This window comes from Manacus vitellinus, unplaced genomic scaffold (genome assembly GCF_001715985.3).
Source record: "Manacus vitellinus isolate BGI_N305 unplaced genomic scaffold, ASM171598v3 scaffold_54_pilon, whole genome shotgun sequence".
Lineage (NCBI taxonomy): Eukaryota > Metazoa > Chordata > Aves > Passeriformes > Pipridae > Manacus > Manacus vitellinus.
In genome coordinates, this window is record NW_021940645.1 from 3,097,313 (window position 1) to 3,109,168 (window position 11,856).

An 11,856-nucleotide genomic window follows, 5' to 3' on the forward strand; every position below is an offset into this window, starting at 1 on the left:
GACCATAGTGATGAGGTGTGTCCAAGGTCTAATGGAAAAGTCGAGTCAGGGTCCAGATCAGCGAGGCACATCACACATAGTGAGGCTTATCCAAAACATACTTCAGGATTAAATGGTACACTTCAGACCTGCTCAGCCAGAGCAGTGTGAGGGTCTGAACTTAAATGCAGCTTAAAGTGAAATGGAGTCTTTGCAGCTGCACTGTATGTGACCTGGCTGTAAGCACAGGGCACCCAGAGGTGGGGGTGGCAGGTTGCAGAGCCCTTTGGTGCTCTCCTGCATCAGTTGTAAACTACTACACACTTGCCCTGTTCTGGAGCTATTTCCTGGGCAGGAGGCAGGATATTGCATTAAAGGGTTCTACAGTCTAATGTGGTGCAGCCATTGTTATGGTAACGTGTAAAACCCTTCTGGACTTCAAAATTCAACTGAATTAACTGCCTCGGGTTCAGCAGGTTTGAAGTGTAATATATTTTGTAAAATAGTGTTCCCTTATTAGTTTTCAGCATAAACATATAACCAAGTACGATCTGATAGTTTAATCCCTGTTCTCTAGCAAGGAATGTGCTGAAGTCTCCTGACTCATAACTTACCAACAAGCAGAACAGTAAATGTTGATTGTAAACGTCTAAGTACAATGAAACATAAGCAGAGAGGAAGGAGGTCTGTGCTTGCCTTGTACCTTCTCAAGTGGCTCCTGTGGAGGGATATGAGAGCAGGTTTGCTGGAGTCACACCAGTTTTCTCTCATCTGCCTGCCCACCCTGGGTGCCAGCAGCAGGGGCACTGTGGCAGTTCTGGCTTTTCCAGCCCTCTGCCTGAGGGAGAGCTGGTCTGAGTGTGCAGGCTCAGGCCACAGCCAGCCTGCCTGCAGTGCAGGTGCAGCCACCAAGGCAGAGCTGCTGCTTTGGGAGGGAAGGGGGAGGACTTTCCAGTTGTACCAGCTCAGCCTTTGTCTGGAATCAAGGACACAGACAAGTATGGCCTGAAGCAGATCGAAGGTTACACTTCAAACCTGCTTCACCAGGGGCAGTTCATCCAGCTGATTTTTGAAGTTCTGTTCTTTTTTTATGTCCAAGTTCCCGATCTGAGGACTCTTTGGATGAATCGATGCTACTAGCAGGCATGCTTCACACTAACTTCCTTGTGCTGTAGAGAAAAATACAGATTAGATCTCTGGAGTTTAGCATGGAAGATGGGAAATCAGTACAAATGAACAGGACATAAGTGTAATATAACATGAATGTACTCACTTGAGGTTGCTGAGTGCCCTCAAAAACAGGGAGATGACAAAGCTCAGTAACTGGATTTTGACAGACTCCATTGCAACAACTTGCTTTTCTAGCTCTGTTGTGCCTCTACTTTTATCTAATTTTCTAAGTTCATATCTCAGCATGGCTAACTGATTAGGGTCATTCTGATATCTAGTCAATGGGCTGCTTTTCACCAAGCTTTGCTTCCAAGACTCTTAACTCCCTAAATGCTAGGGTTTGCTATTAACTCATGGCTAAACAAAGCAGTCTATGCACCTCCAAATTGCTACTAATTCTTTATATCCTCTCCCTTGGAATACTGCAAAGACAATGTCTAACAATGCACACTTATTCTATTGATCTGAACAACCCAGTGAGTGCTGAGACTTATATTTTCTGTTCATGCACTGCAGCCATCCCAACCTACAGCATTGGTGTTACAAAGAATGCTGTATCCTGTGGGCTCTGATTTAGGCTCTGAAAATCATAGAGAGTTGAAGCTAGTATATTTTAATGTATAGGTATTAGTGTGGGTGTGTGTATATATGGGGTGCCATTTTCAAGTAGCATATGGATCACTTGGCACTTACTTGGTTATATAATTTACCACAGAATTATAAAATAGCCCTGGTGAGAAGGGACCTGAGGAGGTCTCTCCTCTAACCTCTTGCTCAAAGCAGGGTCAGCTCTAAGGTCAGACCCAACTGCTCAGGGCTTTATCCAGTTAGGTTTGAAAATCTTCAAGGATGGTAACTACAGAGCCTCTCTGGGCACCTTGTTCCCCTGCCTGCCTGCAAAGGTTTTTCTTTATCTGCAGTTGGAATTTCTCTTGTTATTATTATTACATTCATATTGTAAAACAAGTGTGGTGGATGGTGGTTCAGGAGTAATGTCAGATGCAGAACACAATGCTGAGAAGCTACATGGGCCACAGGTGAAGTGCTGCTGACAGTGAGAGAGCCCAATGTCTGTAGAATCTGTTCCAGCAGGGATACAGGGGCCCTACTCATGTGGTATTTAATTGCAGATGGAACTCAATGTCTGTAACTCAGCCAGAGTGTGGGCTGTTACAAAAGCAGTGCCATGGCACCAAAAGTACTCTGAAGTAGGAGATTATTTGTAAAAGTTGTACTTGATTAAATCTTCTATACCTTGTTTTCCTACAGAGTTTGGCACATCTTCCTCCCCTGCAATCTAGGCATGAGTCGTTTCTGCATCTGCTGCTCGTATCTTTGTGGGGCAGCAAAACCAGCATGAAATTGCTGTGATCTTCTTTCACTGCTGCCCCAAAGGTCTGAATAGCAACCCTGGAACAGAGTGGGCTTGTTGACTGCATTCTGCAGCTGCAGGAACAATCTGCCTCTAAGCCTGAAGCTTCAAGAAAACAGCGCAGCATCTGTTCACATGAAAGATATCTTTGGGCTTGTCTTTTTTGAAATAACGAGAAATTTAAACTACTGGTTTAAATGGAAACTTGGAAACAGGTTACTTGGGCTTCCCTCATTTGTCAAGAAAAACTTCCCACTTATCTTTGACTGGATGAATTTTCCTCCATTTCATTTAAATATTTTTTCTCCACTGTGGAGAAGTTAACATCTAATTTATGAGAATCATTAATCCTGGTATAATATATTATGTGAATCTCTGTTTAGTCAGGGTATGAATACACAGACTCTTTGATTTTTATGGGCTTGTTCTTTCTATATACATCTCTTTATTTGCATTTGCTTGTCACCATGACGACTTCCTATGAGTTTGCCTGACACTGCACTTCAGAGAAGTTGTGGTTAACCCAGGGCCTGAATGCAGAGGGCCAAGGAGTGACAGCTGGGCATCTGATTTCCATGGGAGCATGCATAGTTCTGTTCTGATGAGGTTTAATGCATCATGTTTAAAACCAAAGAATTACATTCTTTGACCAGATCTTCAAGCTGCAACATACTGCAATTTCTGTAATGTCTTCTTATTCTAATTATGTACACAGGTTTGTGAAGTCATTATTATGGGCATGTTTGTAGAAATCAGTGTTGAACTAGCACTTAACAGATGTATAGCCTGACTTCTAAAAATGGCTCTACACTTCCTTTAGAAATTGTTCTCTTTATAGTCTGTCTTAGAAGATTTTTGTTCTACCACAGAACTAAGCTGCCTTGCTCCTGTCTGTCTGCTCTGCAGTAACTTATAACCATATTCCTGCCTGTGCAAATCTGGCTGATGTGTTCTGTCAGGAGTGATTTTTAACTTCAAGTTTGGTACTCAAAAAATCTGTGCAGTCTTTGATCTGAGATGCCTGTGCTTTTTGTGGTGGTGGGTGCTCATTGCCATGCTGACTCCTCACTCCATACAGCATTTTTCTTGCCTTGGGACACTCTGCACTGGACTGGCAGACTTTACCAAAGTAGGCTTTTGGATAGAAAGCTTCAGTTCCTTGAAAGAAGGATAAAAACTTTGTGGCTTTGTTCAGCCATATCTGAAAGTACCTCAGTGTTAGAGGTGAAACTGAGACAACTCTACACTTGCCAGATACAGTAAGGGCAAAGTTTCCTAAAGCAATGTGAATGGCAAGACCTCCATCAGTGAGGGTTCCTGACAACTGCTTGACCAGACTGTGGTTTGAAAATCTTGCATGTGTTATTTCCCTGTCAACCTCAAAAGAAATGCCTCAGTCCCAGATTGTCTCAAATAGAAATATTCATGCCCATACACTAAACTAGTTCACACAGTGGAGCCTGATGTAGACAGGGAGATGTGTGGTGCACGAAGCAGTAGGACTGCTTTTGCTTGTTGTGTTGCTTCTGCATGTTCCAGTTGGCAGCTGTGATGTCTCTGAATGTGCAGCATGCATATTGCATCCATTTTCTGTGGGGAAAGTCTTGCATCATGTGGGGTTTTTTCAAGAGTTGTAGTGGATATCATTTAAAAAAAAATAAAAATAATCAAGTACCTATAAAGAAGTTGGTTACCCTTGACTGCATTATCTAATCAAAAGGCATGTAGAAATGAGACAATTGTATTTCCACCATAGACAGAGCTGCTTGTTCCAGTTTTTGCTAAAAGGCCACTGGAAATACCTTATTTGAATCATGGTCCCCCAACTGTCATCTGGGGAGTTTACTGGTATTTATTCTTTTGCAAGTGCTGGCTGAAGTTACATTCAGAACTGTCTGTATGACCTACCAGAGTGACACAGCTGTGACAAACCAGTTCAGCACTACAAACAGCAAGGATGTGTCAGAAGCAAAGCCGTGAGCTCAGCCCAGCTGTGCTACTAAATGGGATCTTAATTTTTGGAATCCATGCTAAAAGGCATGCAACTGAAAGCAAATGGAGATGTATTATTTACTTTTTGACTACAGTCATATTAATGAAATTACTAGGAAAATCATTGCAAACATGTGCCAGTGTACTCTAGTAAGCCATAAATTCACTGGCCTATCTTAATCTACTGCTGCCAGTACATTTGTAAATTGTATGACTTCAAAATACCTTTAGAGTGAGAAAAATGCAGTTTCACGTAGTTAATAGTCAGATGGAGTCAAAAACCCGTTTTGAAAACTAAACACAGTTTCATCAACTCTAACACCGGATTGTAACATGGTTCATAGCCCGAGCTGCCAAAAAAAAAATTTATCAGCAATCCTAAGGGCAGGTGCATAAATTAATGCTGCTACAGTCTCGAGAAATGTTTGGTAACTTCTTTATTTACCAGTAGGTGTCACTGGAGCCCGGCACAGAGCTATTGTTGCTTTAAAACCTCTTTTCTGCTTAATCGAACATTTATTCCACAGAGAAACATTCAGTAGTTGTACCTGCTGACGTACACCCAATAAAAATGAAGAACAGGGATCAGTGCTCTTTCAAATACGGTTTTTTTCCTGTCTCAGCTGCTGATGACTGTTGGTGGATAATTTAATGGATTGAGAAAGAATTCTGATTTTTTTCTCTCCAGCATACCTGAATCTGGTCCAAGCTGATAATGACCAAAGTGATTACTTTATGCAAAGATGAAACCAGTTAGAAGTCCTGTATGATTACTCAGCCCTTGCCCAATCTTGCATTTGGTGGTGGGGGTAATATAGAAAATCAAGCCAAATACTATTTTTTGGGGGGGAGGGGAGTGGTCTGTGTTGAAAATTAAAGAGTCTGGGAGCTGAATGGGACAGGAAGGACCTGGCAGCCCCAGAGCAGCTCTCTGCAAGACTGAGGAAGCAGGTAGGGAGCAAGATTTCCCATACCTTGCATTAGAAGACACAACACTGTGGTAAAGTAGCCCACGGAATGATTTTGCCTTCTTTAATGAACTGCAGTTCTTGTCTGCTTTGTGTTGGCTTACCAAGTGATCAGCAAAGGTATTTTGATTGAAATGAGCTTTCAATATGCTTAAGTATTTACTATCTGAAAGGCACAAGAAAGCACCAACTAGACACCTGTCTAGTTACCTGTGGTTACTGCACATTGTTCAAGCCACTGGGTATCACACACCAAAAGGCAAAAAGGGAGTTAATTTTTGTTGTCCACCAGGTGTGGTACAGGGCTTATTTGTTAGAAAACCAGAAAGGAGACATTCTGAGTTAGCTGAAGCATCTTAGTTTGAGCCTAAGCTCTTGCATCAGTACGTTCCTCCAACTTCTTTCAAATGTTTACTGAAAAAAAAAAATTGCTGCACCGTAAACATTTATCTCAGAATTTCAAGGTCACAGATCCAGCAGAGAAGTACAGCCTAAGGAGGCTGCCTGCAGGCCAGTGTATTATTAGAATAATAATGGGCTTTTGGACAGTAAATGCACTGCCTGCTCTGTTGCCCTTACATGTGCCTAGGTCCAGTAATGAGTCATTTCTTTGATATGTCTAAAGAACCAAGCAGTGCACAGGTTGTTTTTAGCCTTTCGTTATCATCTTTAAATACATTTCTGAATATACTCTGCCAGCACTTGTTAACAGGCCCTCTGTTGATGCTGCAGAGTGATCTTTGACCATTTAATGGGACAAGGTTCTATTGTAGGCAGTAATCTTCAAGTGTGAACAGGTTTGCAGGACTGGCACAATGTATGGCCCTATGTGTACCAGGGTGTTGTGCAAGAGGCAGAAGGCATTGCAGCTTTTCCTCATAGTGCTGCGTTGTATTCTGATAAAGGTGAAAGTAATTTATTCTGTATTCTAGGAGGAAAGTAGTGATTTTGTAGGTATTTTGTTGCCTCCTACCTTCTCATGAGGAAATCTTCATTTAATTATTTTTCTAAATTTTCTTTTTATCAGCTAAATTTGCTAGATAGTACATTAATTCTGTCATGACATTCAAGGACATGTCCATGCAGACCTCATTAGTCCCACAAGTTTTAATTCTCTGTGGATTTTGTTTTCCATTGTAGTTCCTGTTGCTGTCCTGTGTAGCATTGCACACAACCCTCAATGGCCACACGTACTGGTCTCAGTGCACCAACATAATTGTTGGCCTGCTGTTGCTGGGATTTAATGTTTTGTAATTGCTGTAGAACTGCTTAGTTACTGGGCAAGTTCTAAAAAGTAGAAACAAGTACTTGGGAAATAAAAGGCGAAAACAAAAATCTTATAAATTAAAACTCAAAAGGTAATGTTACAGGTTACAGGATCTGCACATAAAAGCCACATTAGAGGACAAAGGGAGATAAAGTGTTGGTCATATACCTGCCCTTTTTAAAAGATGAAGAAAGCAAAGTAGCAAAATAGGCAACAGAAATGGCTATTCCCCAATTGCTGGAGGAGAAATAGAGTAGGACAATGACAGTTCCACCAATGAGCTTGTTATAAGAACAATTTAAAACACTAATTCCTTGTGTTCCCATGTTTCTCTTTGCCCAACAAGCATTATGTTGGTGTACTTTGGTAGCTTTCCTTAAGGGCTACTGCTGTAAAGGCAGACAGAAATTCAATAATAATGTGAAACAATAAGATCTTAAAAGAAGGAGTCCAAAAAATTCAGAGAGAGGAAAAGGTTGGTATTCAATCTGCTCCTCCTATAAGGCTGCAAAAGATCTCAGGCATTTGAGAGAGTCAGCCCCCTTTCATTCCTTAACAAAAAATGGGAACTTCTTTGGTTCAAAGGACCAAGGAACCTAGACTTCCCTTGCAGCTTTCTAAGATACTTACTACAAATGCTTTTGGTTTGTGTTTTGTTTTTTTTTTTTCCCCCTGAAACATGTTGGCACATTGTAAAATCTTCAGTGGGAAACAGTGCAGGTGGTTGCTTTCTCAGCAGAGCTTGCTGGGATAAACTGCATGGCAGAATAAAGTTCTGACCTTGATGATTATAACAAGGTGAAAGCTCCTTTGTGCTTTTCCCACTGGTGTTTCACCACAGGTTTTTCCAGTAGACTTACAGGCTGATCACCTGGGGAAAAACCTGCCCAGCAAACCACTGAGAATTTAGCCATAGGTGAATGACTGCTCTTGGTTCATCGAGTCAGACGAGTCTTTCCAGAGGCTCTTACATTGCAGAGATGCTGCTGCCTCTTGTGATTGCAACAGAGGGGTGTGGAGGCCAGAGAGAAAGTGGAGTAGCACAACTTTTTCTGCTAGCTGCCTGGGCCTGGCTCAGTAATGCCACAATCCGGGGAACTTCTTTTTTTTTTTTCTTTTTTTGTTTAATCATGGAGAACTGGGACTCATATGAGCATGCCTTTGTTCTGTCCAACAGTACTTGTTTTAACCTTTCAGTTACTGAACTTAATGCCTTGGCTTGACCACCTCATATGAGGAGGTAGCTCCATTAGGATGCAAATACTGGAAAAATGATCCCAAACTGTATAAAGATCCCCTGTTAGAATCCCTTTCAGTCTTTCTTCTCAGGGCTCAGTGTAAGAAATAAGCAATATGTTATCCATTGGAAATGCCTCACTAAGAAAAGCCACATTCTTCACAGAAATCATACTTGGGTTGCAGATCTCCCTCTCCTTCCCTGCCCCTGTACATTCTGCTTTATATTAGCTGTATTGGGTTTGTGTAGAAGGTTTTGGTAGCAGGTAGGCTAGAGGGAGCCTCTGTGAGAAGCTACCAGAAGCTTCCCTTGTGTCCAATAGAGCCAATGCTGGCTCCAAGAGGGACCCACCACTGGCCAAGGCTGAGTCCATCAGCAATGGTGGCAGCACCACTGGAATAATGGATTTAAAAAGAGGAAGAAGAAAAGTGTACAACTGCAGCTGGAGGAGAGGAGTGAGAATATGTGAGGGCAGGAGGAGGTACAGAAAATTGGGAGCAAAGTTAAGCCTGCAAAGAGGGGGGTATGGGAGGAAGGTGTTTTAAGATTTAGTTTTCCTTATTATCCTACTCTGACTTGATTGGTAATAAATTAAGCTAATTTTTCCAAGTCAATTGTGTTTTGTCTGTGACAGTAATTGCTGCGTGATCTGTCCCTGCCTTATCTCGATCCATGAGCCCTTGGTTATATTTTCTCTCCCCCCGTGCAGCTGAGGAGGGCAGTGGCAGAGCAGCTTTGGTGGGCACCCAGTGTCCAGCCTGGGTGCACCCACCAGTGTGCCCAGATGCAGCTGCTGCATCTCTCAGTGCAGCTGTTCTTGCCCAGTCCCCGGGGGAGCTGCTGCTGCGAGTTAATAGCAATGCTAACGAAAGGAGCGATAATAGCAATGCTAACGAAAGGAGCGTTAATAGCAATGCTAACGAAAGGAACGCGTGAGTGACTAACTGTTTTTGGAGAAGTTGACCAAAGTATGGTAATTAGTTACTTAATGTGGCTCTTTACCCTCCCTTCACCTTTGCTATGCAAATAGCAAGGGGGACATTGTAGCCCCGGTGAATGGAAATGTCGAGGGCCTGTGTGCTCTCACCCGTGTGTGCCCGGTGACATTTGAAGGACGGGAACAGGAGGGGATTGACATTTTGCAGAGAAAAGGCAAAAAGCACCAAAAAATGTTTAGCATTTTGAGTGGTGCTAACTGGGACATGAAAGCACTGCAGCAGCTCTGAGTGCAGCAGGACATCCTCTTACCCCCATCCCTTCCCACCTGGACAAGAGGCGAGGAAGGAAGCACTAGAGGAAGCTGGAGAGGACTTGGGAGGCAAATCGTGACTAGGCTGAGACAGAAGAACAGGGAAGAGGCAAAGGAGAAGCCGATGAGGGGACTGAGAGGCTGCTGGCTTTGCACAGTTGTGAGGGGAGTGGGGTGGGCGTGAGGAGTAATGAGGAGAGCTCCTGTGAGCTGCTGTTTGCTGCTTGGGCAGCGCCTCACGGGGAACAGGGCAAGGGATTATGGAGCTCCTTCTCTTTTTGTGGGAAAAGGGGTGGAGCAAGGATGTATTGTGCTGTTAATTCATGTACTTGGTATGAAGGATACCTAGTGCTATGGTCCCTTTAAAGCCTGTAGTCTCAGTTAAGCTGATATTACTGTCAAATGCTAGGTTTGGCCCATGAGGCAGCACTGAGAAACCTTCCTGACAGCTTCTGGAAGGATATGACTGTCTCCATCTGCCCCAAGGGTATCTGCTGCATGGGAAACCTTCCATTTTCCTGCTGCATTGCCTACCTTTTCTTCTGGAAGAAACTGAGACAGTTTAAAATGTTTCAATGGTGTCTCAAAACTGAATTATGTGAAAGACTCTGTACTAGGTTACAGCTCATTTTGAAAAGTCTGTTTTGCTCCCCCCACAGAGATCTTGGACCAGAACCCCAAAAAGAGAACTGGGAGGGTTCTAGAGTGTATTAAGATGTGATGCATCCAAATAACTGTTCTGTCCCTCTTATATGTTCCTTCTACTGTTATACTTTCATCTCTCTTATCAGTAGCTTTGATGTGTTTAAGCTGTGCTTTTCAGGGCTTTCTGACTTTATTATAAGTAGGACAGATGATAGTTTCTCTTGATGGGGGACAGTAATGGGAAGCTGTAAGACTCACTTATGCCTTTCTCAGAAAAGTTTTAAGGTAGAAAAGCTACAGTTGTAAGATGGCTGCTTATCTCCTACTGCTGTTCTCACCGAGGCAAATGCCAAACTGCAGTATTTCATGTCTGGCTTTTTTTTTTTTTTTGTAAAAGATTTTTGTAGATGAGTTTTGGTTTGGTTTTTTTTTTTGTGTGTGTGTGTGAAGGGAGATGGTAACTATCAGTAATGGAATTTCACAAAAAGCATAAGATGCCTGTTAAATTCCACCTTCTGAGAATTAAACTTACCTACTGCCAAACAGAGATGAGATTTGGCTTTTGTTTGCTCTGCCTTGGTACTTGCATATTTGAGGTAAGCCAGATGAAAATGGAAATAGCAAAGCTTAACATGTTAACTGCCAAGCCTATTAAGACACAAGATGTGAAATTTTCAAAAGTATCTCAAGTATGTTAGGGGCAGCAAAACTGGCCCATCTCTGCTGTTCTTGAACACAACAATGTTTGTTTTCCATCATCATCCTAGTGAAAGGCTTTATTAGGCTTGGAGACTTCTGCTGATACCCAAGATAGGACAGGCAGCACATAAATGAGTTTAATTTATCTGCTGTTAGACATGGGAAATTCCATCATGACCATGAATCTGCAGTGGTTTAGAGTACTCTGTATGGGGAGTCTACAAAGACTGGAAATGTGAAGCTATACCAGAGGTATAAGGTGTGTGAGAGCTTTCAAATGACATCCAATTACTATCATTAGACTGCAAAATTCTTTAAGTTACCGAGTAAGTGACTTAGGTAGCCCAGGCTCTATGTTAGGAACAGTTTTAATTTAATTTCAACTCTTTTAACTTCATATCAAAATAGAAACTATTTCCTATTAGTTTCTTGGTGTCAGTTCCTTACTCTGGCCACATTCTTCACTTTTTCTGGTTCTCTAGACAAACTTTTCTTTATGTTGTAAAGAACTTCACAGAGCCTCAAGGTATTTTGAGCTCTCACAGTCCTGTGTTTTCCTCTTTGTCTAACAGATCAGTTAGTCACCAAGTAAGACTATGCAAAACTCAAACTGGTTTAGCTCTCCATTTTACTCTTCAAGTTTAAATGCATTTATTAGTAGCTCTGATCAAGAGTAGTCCCAGGAAAAAAAATATCTCACTTTTTGTATCCAAATTATGAATTTTAAAATTAGTAACCTGTTTCCAGTGGCTCTTCAATAACTGAGTCAGGTGGTGAGATACAGATGAGCTTGTAAACCTTCTCTGACACACAACACAAATCCCAACCATATTTCCAATGAATCTTGTACATCTCCTCGCAAGGCCCAGTCAGTTTTATCTTCCCTTTCTCTGGTAGCACCAGCTGTACATTGGCTTTAGAGAGCACATTTTGTCCATCAGAAGTAATACTTAGAAGCTGCCAACACATGAGTAGGTATCAAGTAAAGACCAGACTGACTCACAGGATCACTGAACAAAACCAGAGTCTTGCATCTCCTCATTGAAGGCCAGTGATTTTGCACTGGGTAAAGTAAATATAAAATTAAGAAAAAAGTAATGTTTCTTAACTAGAGGCATTGAGACAACTCTAACCTGTTCCATGCAGTGAAATCAGCCTCTTAGATTTTTTTGTTTTGCATTTGGGACCTGTACTATAAAGCCTCAAATGATGGATGGCGAATATGAGCACATGTTGTGAGGCCATTTTAGGCTCAAGGTTGTAGAGGTTTTTTTGCTC